Source organism: Salvelinus fontinalis, chromosome 28 (assembly GCF_029448725.1).
Source record: "Salvelinus fontinalis isolate EN_2023a chromosome 28, ASM2944872v1, whole genome shotgun sequence".
Taxonomy (NCBI): domain Eukaryota; kingdom Metazoa; phylum Chordata; class Actinopteri; order Salmoniformes; family Salmonidae; genus Salvelinus; species Salvelinus fontinalis.
Genome location: NC_074692.1, coordinates 32050103 through 32068929, shown reverse-complemented (window position 1 = coordinate 32068929; position 18827 = coordinate 32050103). Strand labels below are relative to the sequence as shown.

At 42.4% G+C, this 18827-nt stretch overlaps 2 long non-coding RNA genes across 4 annotated transcripts; both read left to right on the top strand.

The window, feature by feature from the left end:
* On the top strand, nt 1-16098 carry LOC129826595 (uncharacterized). Of its 3 annotated transcripts, XR_008755047.1 has the most exons (7): nt 1-115; nt 5712-5810; nt 8714-8802; nt 11372-11434; nt 11600-11706; nt 12808-15839; nt 15886-16098. It is a non-coding gene; the product is annotated as an uncharacterized LOC129826595 (long non-coding RNA). The 3 variants fall into 3 exon arrangements; XR_008755046.1 differs by having other exon boundaries at nt 12-115; nt 12808-16098; XR_008755048.1 differs by having other exon boundaries at nt 43-115; nt 5715-5810; nt 12808-16098.
* Nucleotides 16099-16138: 40 nt separating this feature from the next.
* Nucleotides 16139-16926, top strand: LOC129826596 (uncharacterized). Its single transcript, XR_008755049.1, has 2 exons — nt 16139-16230; nt 16277-16926. It is a non-coding gene; the product is annotated as an uncharacterized LOC129826596 (long non-coding RNA).
* The last annotated feature ends 1901 nt before the right edge of the window (nt 16927-18827 follow it).

Here is an 18827-nt window from a genome sequence, read left to right as displayed (position 1 = left end):
AGTGTGCCCCACCGGCAGCAAAGTTGCCTGCGTTGTTTCTAGACGTGACGAATTTAACGTAGGGCAAGTCACCGGTGCATTTTAAACATGGCAACCTGCACAGTGTTTGAAAAAGGTCAGTTCTACAAACTATTTTATCTTAAATTCAATTGCAGTTCAAGATTTAGAATAAACTGCCCACACGATGATGCATAGCCAATGCATTTATGTTGCATACTGTAGTTCCTAGCAAACGTAGCTAGCTAGCAGCCTTTGCCAGTGTCACTCATGTAGCTAGCAAGCTAATGTTCTAACTACTGATGCTAGCTAGTAGAATTCAATAACTCAGCCTGGTCTCTTACACTAGAAGTAAGATAGGATACTTAAATTAGTGTGATGTGTTACGTTTGGCATGGTTACATAAGACTGGTGGTTACTTAAAAGGCAAAAAACAAAATTCGTGCGTATAACAAGAACGTCTAGCAACCCAAAGGTTGCGAGTTTACATTTCATCACAGACAATTTGAGCTAATTAGCAACTTTTCAACTCCTTTAAAAAATGTGTATTATTTAACTAGGCAAGTCAGTTAAGAACAAATTCTTATTTACAATGAAGGCCAAGCCCTAACCCGGACGACGCTGGGCCAATTGTGCGCTGCCAATTGCCTTAGACCGCTGCGCCACTCAGGAGCCCTTACTTACTACCAGGGTTACATGTCGGATTACAAAAAACATTAACTGTTATCCGTTACATTACCAGCAAAAATATTGTAATTAGATACTTTAAAAAAACTATATGATTTACTTCGAGGATTACTGATTTTATGTTGTTGACACCTCTTTGTTTTCCCAATGACATTCAAATCAGCATTGAAAAAAGACTAAATTAAGTTTGTTCCACCTGAGCGATTCTGACCACCTGGATTCGGTCTTATGTATCAAAGTTTGAAATTGTATATATATTTTTTTATTACATTCAATAAAAGTAGAGATACAAAATGGTGTATCATACACATTGGGAAAGTAATTCTACTTTGAAATAAACTTGGAACCTCACTTTTGAGAAAATGGCCTATGAATGTTTTGGTACCTACTGGAGAGCTCTCCTTTGTCTCCACCCATTCAGCATTGTTCACACCCTCTTAAGCCTTAGCCCCACCCATCTCTATAAGGATTCATGTGATGTCATGTGCTAAACAGTGAGTAGTGTCGTAAAGATTAAGACTAAAAGTAGTAGCCTACAAGAAGGAAACATTCCAGGTAAACAGAAAGTGTCCAGATAAAAATATTTAATAAATATTAGATTACGCTTATCCACACACACTTGTCTAAATTGATGGGTCATGTGAAAGAAATGCTATATCCCCCAGCCACTTCTAGCTAAGTGGATGGGTCTCTACAGAAGGTGTAAACGGTACAGGCAAATGGTTGTGGAAAATAATATAAAGTATGTACAAGAACAATATCAATAACGATATCCGTGCTAGATGAGGTCAATCAATCAGGGGTAAAGTGGCTGAGGAGCAGGATATAAAAATAAAATAAAATTGTAGCAGCAACGTGTGTTAGGAGAAAGTCATTTGATTAGAGGCACTGCAGATAGTGCTGATGACTGGGAACTCGCCCCCAGTGATGAACTGATTCGTCCAAACCACGCATCAACAAAATATTCTATATTCCCAAATCAAAATCAAATACGAATACGACAGGTGTAGCATTTCACTGTAAGGTGTAACTTACAAGCCACTAACCAACTATGCAGTTTGACGAAAAATAAGTGTTAATTAAAAAAAATAGATACATTTTTTTGAGAAAAAGAGCAGCAGTAAAGGCTATGTACAGGGGGTACTGGTACAGAGTCAATGTTCAGGGGAACCGTTTAGTTGAGGTAATATGTGCATGTAGGTAGAGTTAAAGTGACTATGCATAGACAATAAACAGAGAGTAGCAGAAGTGTAAAAGAGGGGGGAGGGGGGCATCGCAAATAGTCTTGGTAGCCATTTGATTAGCTGTTCAGGAGTCTCATGGCTTGAGGGTAGAAGCTGTAAGAAGTCTTGGACCTAGACTTGGCGCTACGGTACCACCTGCCGTGCGGTAGCAGAGAGAACAGTCTATGACTAAGGTGGCTGTAGTCTTTGACAATTTTTAGGGCCTTCCTCTGACACTGCTGGTATAGAGGTCCTGGGTGGCAGGAAGCCTGGCACCAGTGATGTACTGTGCCGTACCACTAGAGGTCAACCGATTTATGATTTTTCAATGCCGATATCGATTATTGGAGGAGCAAAAAAACAGATACCGATTAATCGGCCGATTTTATTTATTTGTAATAATGACAATTACAACAATACTGAATGAACACTTTTATTTTAACTTAATATAATACATCAATAAAATCAATTTAGCCTCCAATAAATAATAAAACCTGTTCAATTTGGTTTAAATAATGCAACAAACAAAGTGTTGGAGAAGAAAGTAAAAGTGCAATATGTGCCATGTAAGAAAGCTAACGTTTAAGTTCCTTGCTCAGAACATGAGAACATATGAAAGCTGGTGGTTCCTTTTAACATGAGTCTTCAATATTCCCAGGTAAGAAGTTTTAGGTTGTAGTTATTATAGGAATTATAGGACTATTTCTCTCTATACCATTTGTATTTCATTAACCTTTGACTATTGGATGTTCTTATAGGCACGTTAGTATTGCCAGTGTAACAGTAAAGCTTCCTTCCCTCTCCTCGCTCCTACCTGGGCTCGAACCAGGAACACAACGACAACAGCCACCCTCGAAGCAGCGTTACCCATGCAGTGCAGAGCAAGGGGAATAACTTCTCCAAGTCTCAGAGCGAGTGACGTTTGAAACGCTATTAGCGTGCACCCCGCTACCTAGCTAGCCATTTCACATCGGTTACACCAGCCTAATCTCGGGAGTTGATAGGCTTGAAGCACCGCGAAGAGCTTCTGGCAAAACGCAGGAAAGTGCTGTTTGAATGAATGCGTACGAGCCTGCTGCTGCCTACCACCGCTCAGTCAGACTGCTCTATCAAATCATAGACTTAGTTATAACATAATAACACACAGAAATATGAGCCTTAGGTCATTAATATGGTCGAATCCGGAAACTATCATTTCGAAAACAAAACGTTTATTCTTTCAGCGAAATACGGAACCGTTCCGTATTTTATCTAACGGGTGGCATCCCTAAGTCTAAATATTCCTGTTACATTGCACAACCTTCATTGTTATGTCATAATTATGTAAAATTCTGGCAAATTAGGCGGCCCAAACTGTTGTATATACACTGACTCTGCGTGCAATGAACGCAAGAGAAGTGACACAATTTCACCTAGTTAATATTGCCTGCTAACCTGGATTTCTTTTAGCTAAATATGCAGGTTTAAAAATATATACTTCTGTGTATTGATTTTAAGAAAGGCATTGATGTTTATGGTTATGTACACATTGGAGCAACAATACGCACTGCATCGATTATGTGCAACGCAGGACACGCTAGATAAACTAGTAATATCATCAACCATGTGTAGTTAACTAGTGATTATGATTGATTGATTGTTTTTAATAAGATAAGTTTAATGCTAGCTAGCAACTTACCTTGGCTTCTACTGCATTCACGTAACAGGCAGGCTCCTCGTGGAGTGCAATGTAATCAGGTGGTTAGAGCGTTGGACTAGTTAACTGTAAGGTTGCAAGATTGAATCCCCCGAGCTGACAAGGTAAAAATCTGTAGTTCTTCCTTCGAACGAGGCAGTTAACCCACCATTCCTAGGCCGTTGACTTGCCTAGTTAAATAAAGGTGTAAAAAAAATGTTTGTCCAAATCGGTGTCCAAAAATACCGATTTCCAATTGTTATGAAAACTTGAAATCGGCCCTAATTAATCGGCCATTCCGATTTAATCGGTCGACCTCTAGTTTGGACCATGATAGTTTGTTGGTGATGTGGACACCAAGGAACTTGAAGCTCTCAACCTGCTACAGTCCGTCGATGACAATGGGGGCGTGCTCGGTCCTCCTTTTCCTGTCTTCCACAATCATCTCCTTTGTCTTGATCACGTTGAGGGAGAGGTTGTTGTCCTGGCACCACATGGCCAGGTCTCTGACCTCCTCCCTATAGGCTGTGTCATCGTTGTTGGTGATCAGCCCTACCACTGTTGTCATCGGGAAACTTAATGATGGTGTTGGAATCGTGCCTGGCCATGCAGACATGCGTGAACAGGGAGTACAGGAGGGGACTGAGCATGCTCCCCTGAGGGGCCTCTGTGTTGAGGATCAGCGTGGTGGATGTGTTGTTACCTACCCTTACCACCTGGGGGTGGCCCGTCAGGAAGTCCGGGATCCAGTTGCAGAGGGAGGTGTTTAGTCCCAGGGGCTTTAGCTTAGTGATGAGCTTTGAGGGCACTATGGTGTTGAACGCTGAGCTGTAGTCAATGAATAGCGTTCTCACATAGGTTTTCATTTTGTCCAGGTGGGAAATGGTAGTGTTGAGTGCAATAGAGATTGCGGCATCTGTGGATCTGTTGGGGTGGTATGCAAATTGGAGTGTGTCTAGGGTTTCTGGGACAATGGTGTTGTGAGCCATGACCAGCCTTTCAAAGCACTTCATGGCTACAGATGTTAGTGCTATGGGTCGGTAGTGATTTAGGCAGGTTACCTTAGTGCTCTTGGGCACAGGGACTATGGTGGTCTGCTTGATACATGTTGGTATTAAAGACTCAGTCAGGGACAGGTTGAAAATGTCAGTGAAGACACTTGCCAGTTGGTCAGCGCAATCTCGGGAGTACACGTCCTGGTAATCTGTCTGGTCCTGCGTCCTTGTGAATGTTGACCTGTTTAAAGAAGGGAAGTCGGTCAGGAGGAGGCAAGATCAGGTAGGACCTAAAAGTTTCCTGGATGTCTTACTTAAATCATTACACTCGTAACAACCTAATTATTACACAACTTCTATTTAATCAAATAACCAACACGCAGCAAATAAGCCATTGCATTTTCGATTAACCAAATTCTACGCTCATTGTTGAGCGAAAAAACACCTCCTGCTGGAGAAGACCCATTTTTGTCCCAGTTTATCCCTCTCGCTAGTGATGGGGAAACAGTATCCTGAAGCATTGAGGTTTTATAGACAATTGCGTCAAATAGGTTAATCACTCGAGGCTTTAGTCAACAGTGTACACTAGTGGCAAATGATCTTTAACTGAAACCAATACCAAACCAATCGGGTGGTTGTTCAACGGAAACAAAGCTTCGGATAAGGTGATACAGGTATCGGCACACTGCTTCGAAGTAAACTGCTTAGCAATTTCGACGCATGCCTCGGAGCTCAGGTATGAAACGTCACTATCTCTCGGGCTGCGTTTAGACAGGCTAATCTGATGTTTCTTTTCACTAATTGGTCTTTTGACCATTCAGATCAGCCCTGAAAAAGATCTGATGTGATTGGTGGAAAAAATATCAGAATTAGGCTGCCTGTTTGAAACGCGGAATCTTGCGTCTATGACTTCTTTTGAATCAGATTCCTGTACGTGTTTTCTTCACCTACTATGCAGGCCTTTAGGATTGATTTTTATGTGTACCATGTTTATCTAACTTGCAAAAGTTTTACAGATGGTGTGGTGAAATTGCACCTATACTTTAAACCAATCAAACAGTATTCAAATGAACCGCTGTGAAGTCCTGCTGGGATCCTTACTGACTCGCTATGCTTCAATTCTCTTCGTTTTAGCAGGATGCCATCTCCTGATGGATGGTGGTCCAACATACGAGAAGTGTCTCTCAGACTGCACCCAGACATCTCCCTGTTAAGGATCTATGCTGCCGCAAAGTAAGTCATCACACACACACACACACACACACACACACACACACACACACACACACACACACACACACACACACACACACACACACACACACACACACACACACACACACACACACTCATCGATTGCTTAACAAATTCTCCTTTCGCATCATAGACTTATTGAACATAACATTTTTTTTTTTTTTTTGCTGAATGATAATTTACATGCATACCTATTAGCCTAGTTTGCAAGCATTTATTTAAGATGTTAGGCCACAGTATGTTGAGTTCGGGTGCAGAGGATATGTGAGTTTGAGCCCTGGTTGTGAGGTATTGTCACTCTGTCACACAAGGATGCCACATGTCTACTTGATACGGTGCTTGTTCTTCTCTTCCAATTAGTTGTAGGGCCGGTAACGGTCCAGCCCCCCCCCCCCCCCCCCCCCCCAAGGAAGTTTACCTGCCTTATATGGTGCCTTTTGAGAAGTGTAACTTCTTAAAAACACGTTTTCCCATCTCAAAATGACTAGTCGGTGCCAAAATAAAGTAACAGGTTTGACTGTTCAATGTAAGCCTCACAAAACGTTTTCACCATATTAAAGAGTTAAGTTGATGTAACAGGGTTGACTGTTCAATGCAAGCCTCACAAAACGTTTTCACCATATTAAAGAGTTAAGTTGAAGTAACAGGGTTGACTGTTCAATGCAAGCCTCACAAAACGTTTTCACCATATTAAAGAGTTAAGTTGACGTAACAGGGTTGACTGTTCAATGCAAGCCTCACAAAACGTTTTCACCATATTAAAGTTAAGTTGACGTAACAGGGTTGACTGTTCAATGCAAGCCTCACAAAACGTTTTCACCATATTAAAGAGTTAAGTTGACGTAACAGGGTTGACTGTTCAATGCAAGCCTCACAAAACGTTTTCACCATATTAAAGAGTTAAGTTGACGTAACAGGGTTGACTGTTCAATGCAAGCCTCACAAAACGTTTTCACCATATTAAAGAGTTAAGTTGACGTAACAGGGTAGACCTTAACGTGAGGGAACCTGAACACGAGGTACAGACGTACATGAATCACTGATCATATTAATTAAATAATAATCATTCATTAATTTTGAAAAGCAGAAAAATAACTAGGGCTTTACAATGTTTGTGAAAACCTAGAGACGTTTTGGGGTTAAGTGTGATTTTAGAATCTTTCTAGAAGTCAGAGGAACATGTCAAAATGATGAATTTAGACACTTTAGCAAGTCTTTATTCATGTAAAAAAAATGTGATTTATTGAATTATCCATGTGGTCTATATTGAAGGGCTTTTACATTCGACCCCTGTGCTATACCTTTACGTATCTAGACTTAACCCCATCAATCACCATGGCCTGAGTTCTGAAACCATGAACAGGTGTCAGAGCTCAGGCCTATCGAGGACAACTTACTCAATTAAATAGCTTGATCAACCATATGAAAAGCTTTTGAAAGGTCCACAAACAAAGCAGCACATTGTAGTGTCTAAAGAATTGACAAGATCATGAACAACTAAAGTGGTTGTTATTATAGTGCTATGCCCAGGCCTAAACCCTGATTGGATGCCCAGGCCTAAACCCTGATTGGATGCCCAGGCCTAAACCCTGATTGGATGCCCAGGCCTAAAACCCTGATTGGATGCCCAGGCCTAAAACCCTGATTGGATGCCCAGGCCTAAAACCCTGATTGGATGCCCAGGCCTAAACCCTGATTGGATGCCCAGGCCTAAACCCTGATTCGATGCCCAGGCTGATTGGTTTACATTCAAAATACTTTTCTCTGATTTAAAAAAAGAACAAAGTTGTACATTTAATAAGGATTCAAGAATCTGAGTTCGACAAGGAAGCCTTGAAACGGTGTGATAATGATGAAGAACTCTACTATCCCTTATGGAGCGGCAGCACAACAGCTGATTTCTATACTTTTCTTATTTCAAACAGAGAGCCCGCTGAAATAAAATGGTGATTAAATATATCAATGATGGCATTTTTTTTCATAATGAGGCCAGGGTCTGAATTAATTTGTTGTGGCAGAGAGGAGGAAGTTTCCAAAATTTTAGCCGTGTTCCAATTACACAAGGATTCCTCAGTTGCTTATTAAAAGCTTGCCAGTCCGGGCCTAAGCCTCTGTTCCTGGCCTTGTCCCAAGCATCATCTCTTTTATGAATGACTTCTGATCATTCCAGAGTGTACCAATGCATTCAATCTGTCTTTAACCCTAGGTTTTTTTAAAGGGAGCATGATTATCCATGTATTGAAGACCTCTTCAAAGTGGCTCAAAGCTAAATCACGTTCAGGGATAGATGGAATACCATCAAGGTCACTAAAATAATTCATCATGAACTTCAAATTCCAAAAAATGGATGTAGCATACGCAGATGGTGTTGAAATACATAATGAATTGAGTGCAGTCATCTTGGTAAAACATGAACAGAGAGGAAACAATTTAGTAGTTGATTAAAGAAGACATTAGTTGCATCTCAAATGGCACCCTCAGAGCCTGGTTCCCCTCTAGGTTTCTTCCTAAGTTCCTGCCTTTCTAGGGAGTTTTTCCTAGCCACCGTGCTTCTGCATTGCTTGCTGTTTTTAGGGTTTTAGCCTGGGTTTCTGTATTGCACTTTGTGGCATCAGCTGATGTAAAAAGGGCTTTATATTGACATTTTATTAATATCCACTGCGTTTGACCAGAGCCCAAAAGGTGAAAGGTCGTGCACAATGGGGATAGCGGTTCCGTTTGGGATGCACACATTCTATTGTCATGGTGACCGAGGATGGTAAACGTTGTTGAGTGAAATCCAGATCCCTTCATCTGCTTGCCACATATTGTTTTTTCATGTAGGCTTTGATGTCGCAAGGCAGCACAGCAATATATTTACATGAATTAATCTTCTCTTCCAGAAAAAAGTGGATCCCTTTGTCAGCACAGTTTATTTACCATACTTTACCATAATTTACCAGAAGTCAACAAAGTTTCCGTTTTTACAGAGGTAAGTTATCTGACTTAAACAGTAACTTTTATTCTTTGTCTTTTTTAATCTCCTGTGCTGTTTCCAACATCAATAGCTAATTTATTCATTTGATTTATGTTATGTTTTCCTTGATGGACCTTACTGAGTCCCTAAGTCATTTACATGTTAATCAGTCATTCTATTGAAATCCCTTGTTGATCTGGCAGTGATGTATACATGGAAATACAGTACATTTGGAAATGATTCAGACCTCTTGACTTTTTCCACATTTTGTTACGTTACAGCCTTATTCTAATATTAATTAAATCAACTTTTTCCCTCATCAATCTACACACAATACCCCATAATGAAAAAGAGAAAACAGGCTTTTAGAAATATTTGCAAAATAAAAAAACGGAAATACCTTATTTACATAAGGAGAAAGGGGTGATACCTAGTCAGTTCAACTGAATGTCTTCAACTGAAATGTCTTCCACATTTAACCCTCTGAATCAGAGAGGTACGGCGGGCTGCCTTAATCAACATCCACGTCTTCGGCGCCCCGGGAACAGTGGGTTATCTGCCTTGTTCAGGGGAACAGTGGGTTATCTGCCTTGCTCAGGGGAACAGTGGGTTATCTGCCTTGCTCAGGGGAACAGTGGGTTAACTGCCTTGTTCAGGGGAACAGTGGGTTATCTGCCTTGCTCAGGGGCAGAACGAAAGATTTTTACCTTGTCAGCTCGGGGATTTGATCCAGTAACCTTTCGGTTACTGGCCCAACGCTCTAACTATTAGTATTCAGACCCTTTGCTATGAGACTCAAAATTGAGCTCAGGTGCATCCTGTTTCCATTGATCATTCTTGAGATGTTTCTTCAACTTGTTTGGAGTCCACCTGTGATGAATTCAATTTATTGGACAAGTTTTGGAAAGACACACACCTGTCTATATAAGTTCCCAGAGTTGACCGTGCATGTCAAAGAAAAAAACAAGCCATGAGATGGAAGGAATTGTCCGTAGAGCTCCGAGACTGGATTGTGTCGAGGCACATATCTGGGGAAGGGTACCAACAAATGTATGCAGCATTGAAGGTCCCCAAGAACACAGTGGCCTCCATCATTCTTAAATGGAAGAAGTTTGGAACCAACAAGACTCTTCCTAGAGCTGGCCGCCCGGCCAAACTGAGCAAGTGGGGGAGAAGGGCCTTGGTCAGGGAGATGACCAAGAACCCAAAGGTCACTGACAGAGCTCCAGAGTTCCTCTGTGGAGATGGGAGAACCTTCCAGAAGGACCACCATCTCTGCAGCACTCCACCAATCAGGCCTACATGGTAGAATGGTCAAGTCTCTGAATGTCCTTGAGTGGCCCAGCCAGTGCCCGAACTTGAACTCGATCTAACATCTCTAGAGAGAACTGAAAATAGCTGTGCAGCGATGCTCCCCATCTAACCTGACAGCTTGAGAGGATCTGCAGAGAAAAATGGGAGAAACTCCCCAAATACAGGTGTGCCAAGCTTGTAGCGCCATGCCCAAGAAGAATCGAGGCTGTAATCTCTGCCAAAGGTGCTTCAACAAAGTACTGAGTAAAGGGTCTGAATAAGTATGTTAATGTTATATTTCAGTTTTTTTGTATATATACGTTTGCAACAATTTTTGTCTTTGTCATTATGGGGTAGATTGAGGATTTTTTTCAAATGTATTTTTAATTTAAGAATAAGGCTGTAACGTAACAAAATATTAGTCAAGGGGTCTGAATACTGTCCGAATGCTCTGTATATAATCTGTATGTCACCTAGAACTGGCAGCGACGTACTGTACCAGTCAAACGTTTGGACAAACCTACTCATTCAAGGGTTTTTATCTTTATTTTACAATTATTTACATTGTAGAAAAGTAGTGACTAACTCATGAAGCTGGTTAAGTGTGTACAAAGCTGTCATCAAGGCAAAGGGTGGCTATTTGAAGAATCTCATATGAAATATATATTTCAAGGTCAAGGTCGCGGGGTTCAATTCCTGCAGGGATCAAACACTTTACATTACAGTGAGTGAGATTTGTACGTCACTTTGGATAAAAGGTTCATCCAAGTGGCATATATTATATTTGGCAAAGGGGGGACTTGGCAAAGGGGGGACTTGGCAAAGGGGGGACTTGGCAAAGGGGGGACTTGGCAAAGGGGGGACTTGGCAAAGGGGGGACTTGGCAAAGGGGGGACTTGGCAAAGGGGGGACTTGGCAAAGGGGGGACTTGGCAAAGGGGGGACTTGGCAAAGGGGGGACTTGGCAAATGGGGGACTTGGCAAATGGGGACTTGGCAAGGGGGTGACTTCTTAGTTCCAGTAAACACACCTACTGTACCACACCATAAGACTGGAGTTGATGGGACATGTAATTGGGAGTTACGTTCACGGCCCTATTCTGTTATTTTACCCCCAATAGGTCTTTTGGTCAATCAGATCAAATCTTTTGCCAATAGTTGGGCTAAAGATCAGAATTGGGCTGCCTGTGTAAATGCAGCCCATGTCAGGATATGTCCCATGGTGCTCTGCATTGTGTTCATACTGTAGTAAATATAAATGAAGGACACTGGGTTTCTGTCTGTTCTCGTCAGAATCCTGATCAAGCCCAGGAGAACGGAGCAGCGTGTGTGGGAGGAGCCGACATTGTGCAGAGAGTGAGTGTCACAAATTTCTTTCTCTCTCTGAGGGAAATTCAATCTTTCCCCCTTCTGTTTCTGTCTCTCTCACCCCCCCCCCCCTCCACCCCCACCCCCATCCACACACATCACTCACACACTTTTTGTTAATATTTTCTGTGTTCTCTGTTCTTTGTAATGTAGATCTTGGATTATGAAGTGGACTTCTACGTAGTGGCACTAGATATCATCTACAAACTACTTCCTCTGAAGAACGAACTACGCAGATAAGTTCCCCAAGAACAAGAGAGGTAGGCAACACTCCCGTTATCAATCAATCAATCCAATTTACATCGTCCTTTTTACATTTTGTCAAAATGCTTTTGACACCCAAAAAACCCTAGGAACAATACCTTGAGAGGAACCTGACTCTGAGAGGAGGCCCCCTATGCGCTGTTTAAAGGAACATTCTAAAGGCTTCCCCCAAAAACCTTCCCAATTAAAGGTTGACTGCAAAGTAGGTCTATTTGGCAGAATGATTATCTTGATAATTTGTGTCGATCATGGGGCATTTTAGTTTTTTTAAACTCTGCCATCACATGTAGCCTAGCTGGTACATAGTACAGTACAAAAACACTGCTAGCCAAACACAGCGGTCTACTTGCTAGGTGTGCAATTGAATGGGAGGGCAACTACACCTGCCAAAGAATTGTTCCCAGACCTCCAAAGTGGTCTTGTGATTTGATTTTTCAGCTTAAAGCATCACATTTGTGTCGTTTTTCTAATTTAAAAGTGTGGTTTTTGAGAGGGAATTTGGGAAACTCTGAAACCGGGAGAGAAAAAAACATGGGAAAATGAAATTTGCCCGAAAGATAACTGATTTTATAGGGTCCTACAACTGTAGAGTGACCAAAACAATAACACCCTTTTTCAGAATGCACAAAGGTTTTATTTTCTCCCTCCAAACAATCAATGCAATTATGTAAAAATGTAATTATTTGTTTATGGAGGCTAGGTTATTATAGGCTACATACTTACCCCCCAAATTACAGGTAACATTTAAATAATGCACGCATCATCCGCTTTCCCAGGCTAGTATTCTTTTCATTGTAGGCCATTAGTTTTCAGTTGGCACCAGCCCGGTGTGCTGCTGGCAAATTTACCTGACTGTCAAGCTCTGCAAGAGCATGCTAATTTAAAAGATGGCGAGTTTATTTATTAGCCTGGTTCTGGATGGAGTACAGGTACAGTATGGGACATGAGTCATAAAAAAAATTTGTGCAACCAAATCATATGCCGGTGCCACCAACTGAATAAATTAGTAGTAGCAGTGCCACCAGTGGAAAAAGTTAGTTTAGAACCCTGGTTAGGAGAACTCATGACCTTACCATGTTTCTCTCTGGCTGTTTCAGGGTCGGTTGGAGTCGACATTCCCAAGATGCTGGAGTTGTTCCAGACCTGCCATGAGTATATAGTGGAGAAGGAACGCTGTCATCACTAGGGTAGGAACGGTAAGTATGAAGGAATACTGTCATCACTAGGGTAGGAACGGTAAGTATGAAGGAATACTGTCATCACTAGAGTAGGAACGGTAAGTATGAAGGAATACTGTCATCACTAGCGTAGGATCGGTAAGTATGAAGGAATACTGTCATCACTAGGGTAGGAACGGTAAGTATGAAGGAATACTGTCATCACTAGCGTAGGAACGGTAAGTATGAAGGAATACTATCATCACTAGGGTAGGAACGGTAAGTATGAAGGAATACTGTCATCACTAGCGTAGGAACGGTAAGTATGAAGGAATACTGTCATCACTAGCGTAGGAACGGTAAGTATGAAGGAATACTGTCATCACTAGCGTAGGAACGGTAAGTATGAAGGAATACTGTCATCACTAGAGTAGGAACGGTAAGTATGAAGGAATACTGTCATCACTAGCGTAGGAACGGTAAGTATGAAGGAATACTGTCATCACTAGAGTAGGAACGGTAAGTATGAAGGAATACTGTCATCACTAGCGTAGGAACGGTAAGTATGAAGGAATACTGTCATCACTAGCGTAGGAACGGTAAGTATGAAGGAATACTATCATCACTAGAGTAGGAACGGTAAGTATGAAGGAATACTGTCATCACTAGCGTAGGAACGGTAAGTATGAAGGAATACTGTCATCACTAGCGTAGGAACGGTAAGTATGAAGGAATACTATCATCACTAGGGTAGGAACGGTAAGTATGAAGGAATACTGTCATCACTAGAGTAGGAACGGTAAGAATGAAGGAATACTGTCATCACTAGGGTAGGAACGGTAAGTATGAAGGAATACTGTCATCACTAGCGTAGGATCGGTAAGTATGAAGGAATACTGTCATCACTAGGGTAGGAACGGTAAGTATGAAGGAATACTGTCATCACTAGCGTAGGAACGGTAAGTATGAAGGAATACTGTCATCACTAGCGTAGGAACGGTAAGTATGAAGGAATACTGTCATCACTAGAGTAGGAACGGTAAGAATGAAGGAATACTGTCATCACTAGGGTAGGAACGGTAAGTATGAAGGAATACTGTCATCACTAGCGTAGGAACGGTAAGTATGAAGGAATACTGTCATCACTAGCGTAGGAACGGTAAGTATGAAGGAATACTGTCATCACTAGAGTAGGAACGATAAGTATGAAGGAACGCTGTCATCACTAGCGTAGGAACGGTAAGTATGAAGGAACGCTGTCATCACTAGAGTAGGAACGGTAAGTATGAAGGAATACTGTCATCACTAGAGTAGGAACGATAAGTATGAAGGAACGCTGTCATCACTAGAATAGGAACGATAAGTATGAAGGAACGCTGTCATCACTAGAGTAGGAACGGTAAGTATGAAGGAATACTGTCATCACTAGGATAGGAACGGTAAGTATGAAGGAATACTGTCATCACTAGAGTAGGAACGGTAAGTATGAAGGAATACTGTCATCACTAGGATAGGAACGGTAAGTATGAAGGAATACTGTCATCACTAGGATAGGAACGGTAAGTATGAAGGCTTTACAGAACGACCTACAGTATAATCACCACAACGTTAAAGCATACTTGTAATCCTCACAAATGTCTGTCAAATTATCCAAGGTTAAGAGAATGATAGTGAAGACATCAGAACTATGAACTAAGGTGGTTAAGAGAATGATAGTGAAGACATCAGAACTATGAACTAAGGTGGTTAAGAGAATGATAGTGAAGACATCAGAACTATGAACTAAGGTGGTTAAGAGAATGATAGTGAAGACATCAGAACTATGAACTAAGGTGGTTAAGAGAATGATAGTGAAGACATCAGAACTATGAACTAAGGTGGTTAAGAGAATGCCAAGAGTGTGCAAAGCTGTCATCAAGGCAAACAGTGGCTATTTGAAGAATCTCAAATATGAAATATTTATTATCCAAGTACCGTCGAGCGCATCATTGTTAGTAACATGAACATGTACCTATACTAGAGTTACTACGGTGTAATTTATGAATGAAGTAATAGTAGCAATAGAACATAGCTGTACGAGCCATTTTGGACTGTTTATGAGTTGTGGAAATGGTCTTTGTCAAAGGTTATTTTTTACTTGTTTTGTACACTAGAGGGCACTATATGTTGGGGTCATGGGTCACTGTTCACGTGTGTGTGTGGGGGTAGCACAGGTGACTAGGAAGGGTCAGCACAGGTGACTAGGAAGGGTCAGCACAGGTGACTAGGAAGGGTCAGCACAGGTGACTAGGAAGGGTCAGCACAGGTGACTAGGAAGGGTCAGCACAGGTGACTAGGAAGGGTCAGCACAGGTGACTAGGAAGGGTCAGCACAGGTGACTAGGAAGGGTCAGCACAGGTGACTAGGAAGGGTCAGCACAGGTGACTAGGAAGGGTCAGCACAGGTGACTAGGATGGGTCAGCACAGGTGACTAGGAAGGGTCAGCACAGGTGACTAGTAAGGGTCAGCACAGGTGACTAGGAAGGGTCAGCACAGGTGACTAGGAAGGGTCAGCACAGGTGACTAGGAAGGGTCAGCACAGGTGACTAGGATGGGTCAGCACAGGTGACTAGGATGGGTCAGCACAGGTGACTAGGATGGGTCAGCACAGGTGACTAGGATGGGTCAGCACAGGTGACTAGGATGGTTCAGCACAGGTGACTAGGATGGGTCAGCACAGGTGACTAGGAAGGGTCAGCACAGGTGACTAGGATGGGTCAGCACAGGTGACTAGGATGGGTCAGCACAGGTGACTAGGATGGGTCAGCACAGGTGACTAGGAAGGGTCAGCACAGGTGACTAGGAAGGGTCAGCACTGGTGACTAGGAAGGGTCAGCACAGGTGACTAGGATGGGTCAGCACAGGTGACTAGGATGGGTCAGCACAGGTGACTAGGAAGGGTCAGCACAGGTGACTAGGATGGGTCAGCACAGGTGACTAGGAAGGGTCAGCACAGGTGACTAGGAAGGGTCAGCACAGGTGACTAGGATGGGTCAGCACAGGTGACTAGGATGGGTCAGCACAGGTGACTAGGATGGGTCAGCACAGGTGACTAGGATGGGTCAGCACAGGTGACTAGGATGGGTCAGCACAGGTGACTAGGATGGGTCAGCACAGGTGACTAGGATGGTTCAGCACAGGTGACTAGGATGGGTCAGCACAGGTGACTAGGATGGGTCAGCACAGGTGACTAGGATGGGTCAGCACAGGTGACTAGGATGGTTCAGCACAGGTGACTAGGATGGGTCAGCACAGGTGACTAGGATGGGTCAGCACAGGTGACTAGGAAGGGTCAGCACAGGTGACTAGGAAGGGTCAGCACAGGTGACTAGGAAGGGTCAGCACTGGTGACTAGGAAGGGTCAGCACAGGTGACTAGGAAGGGTCAGCACAGGTGACTAGGATGGGTCAGCACAGGTGACTAGGATGGGTCAGCACAGGTGACTAGGATGGGTCAGCACAGGTGACTAGGATGGGTCAGCACAGGTGACTAGGAAGGGTCAGCACAGGTGAGAGGAGAGGACATACAGTTGTTACCCAGATCACACATACAGCTTATAGAAAGAATCTCTCTGCACCTTTTTTCTATAGGAATATGTGTTTGAGCTATTTATATTTTATATGTGCAATAAAGGGCGTCTTCACTCAAAAAGAATAGCGTTTGGAAAGCTGCTTTTATTATGGACGTGTTATGGAAAGCTCTCTCCTGTGCCAATGTCAGTTCATTAGGGAATCGCCAATACAATAGTCGTGCATAATTTACCATTTTTATGCCAGCAGTTATGGAGTTGGAGAAACTGTACGTAAGCAGGGCAAACCTGTTTCAGATGATTTCTGGTGTACATCAATCGCAGCACGTTTCAGGACTAATTCAGCACTTTTTACCTCATTTTAAGTAGAATACTATTGGCAATTTAATGTTTTAAGTTCCATTTTATATTCATAAAACATGAGTTGAAAAGGATGCTGTCACTGCTTCCTGTTGACAAGAACTTTTGATAAATAAAGAGATTTCAAAACACCATTTTTGAAGTGTCCAAATCAATAATTAATATGCAGAAAGAGTTTGTGATATATTGAAAACATAAACTGTAAATATTGTTTACGTCACTGGTCAGAGGACCACCTGTCCTAAAGACAGTCAGTTACATTTTGGAGTGATGTATTTTGATTTGGGGTTCGCCAAAACGGAAAGGGAAACGCAACACTTGTTTGTCCATCACTCGTATCCATATCCATTTTCAACAAACACAGACACATGCATTACAAACACATGGATTTTGTATTGTAGATATGCGGTAGTAGAGTAGTGGCCTGAGGGAACACACTTAATGTGTTGTGAAATGTTATGTAATGTTTTTTAAATGTATAACTGCCTTAATTTTGCTGGACCCCAGGAAGAGTAGCTGCTGCTTTGGCAGGAACTAATGGGGATCCATAATAAACCCCAGGAAGAGTAGCTGCTGCCTTGTCAGGAACTAATGGGGATCCATAATAAACCCCAGGAAGAGTAGCCGCTGCCTTGGCAGGAACTAATGGGGATCCATAATAAACCCCAGGAAGAGTAGCTGCTGCCTTGGCAGGAACTAATGGGGATCCATAATAAACCCCAGGAAGAGTAGCTGCTGCCTTGGCAGGAACTAATGGGGATCCATAATAAACCCCAGGAAGAGTAGCTGCTGCCTTGGCAGGAACTAATGGGGATCCATAATAAATACATATGTTGAAATCAATAGAATGAGAGGGGGCAGAGTCACACCAAAGTTACAGACTCTGGGAATAATATGTACTATGTAATAATATCACTGGTTCAGGACAACTTGTCGAAGACCACCAGCTATATGCTGGATTGTTGCATTTTGTTTCAATGCAGAAAGGTAAACGCAACACAAATTTATTTTAATTTTTAGCACTCATATCGATATCACGTTGAAATCAGAACATAGTTGTGAAAATGTGGGTTGTATTTATGACTAGTCTCCCTGTCCCTACCGCTGAAAAACATCCCCAAAGCATGATGCTGCCACCACCATGCTTCTCCGTGGGGATGATGCCAGGTTTCCTCCAGACGTGACCCTTGGTATTCAGGACAAAGAGTTCAATCTAGATTTCATCAGACCAGAGAATCTTGTTTCTCATGGTCTGAGAGTCTTTAGGTGCCTTTTGGCAAACTCCAAGCGGGCTGTCATGTGCCTTTTACTGAGGTGTGGCTTCCGTCTGGCCACTCTACCATAAAGGCCTGATCGGTGGAGTGCTGCAGAAATGGTTGTCCTTCTGGAAGGTTCTCCCATCTTCACAGAGGAACGTTATAGCTATGTCAGAGTGACCATAGGGTTCTTGGTCACCTCCCTTACCAAGGCCCTTCTCCCCAGATTACTCAGTTTGGCCGGGCGGCCAGCTCTTGGAAGAGTCTTGTTGGTTCCAAACTTCTTTCATTTAAGAATGATGGAGGCCACTGTGTTCTTGGAGACCTTCAATGCTGCAGAATATTTTTGGTACCCTTCCCCAGATCTGTACCTCAACACAATCCTGTCTCTGAGCTCTACAGACAATTCCTTTGACCTCATGGCTTGGTTTTTTCTCTGACATGCACTGTCAACTGTGTGACCTTATATAGACAGGTGTGTGCCTTTCCAAATCATGTCCAATCAATTGAATTTACCACAGGTGTACTCCCAAGTTGTAGAAACGATCAATGAAAACAGGATATACCGGAGCTCAATTTCGAGGCTCATAGCAAAAGGTCTGAATGCTTATGTAAATACGTTTATTTTAATTTTTTTTGCGTAAAATAAATGTATGTTTTTTTCTTTGTCATTATGTGGTATTGTGATGTCGTTATGGGGCATTGTGTGTAGATGTGGGGGAAAAAATATTTGATCAATTTTAGAGTACGGCTGTAACGCAACAAAATGTGGAAAA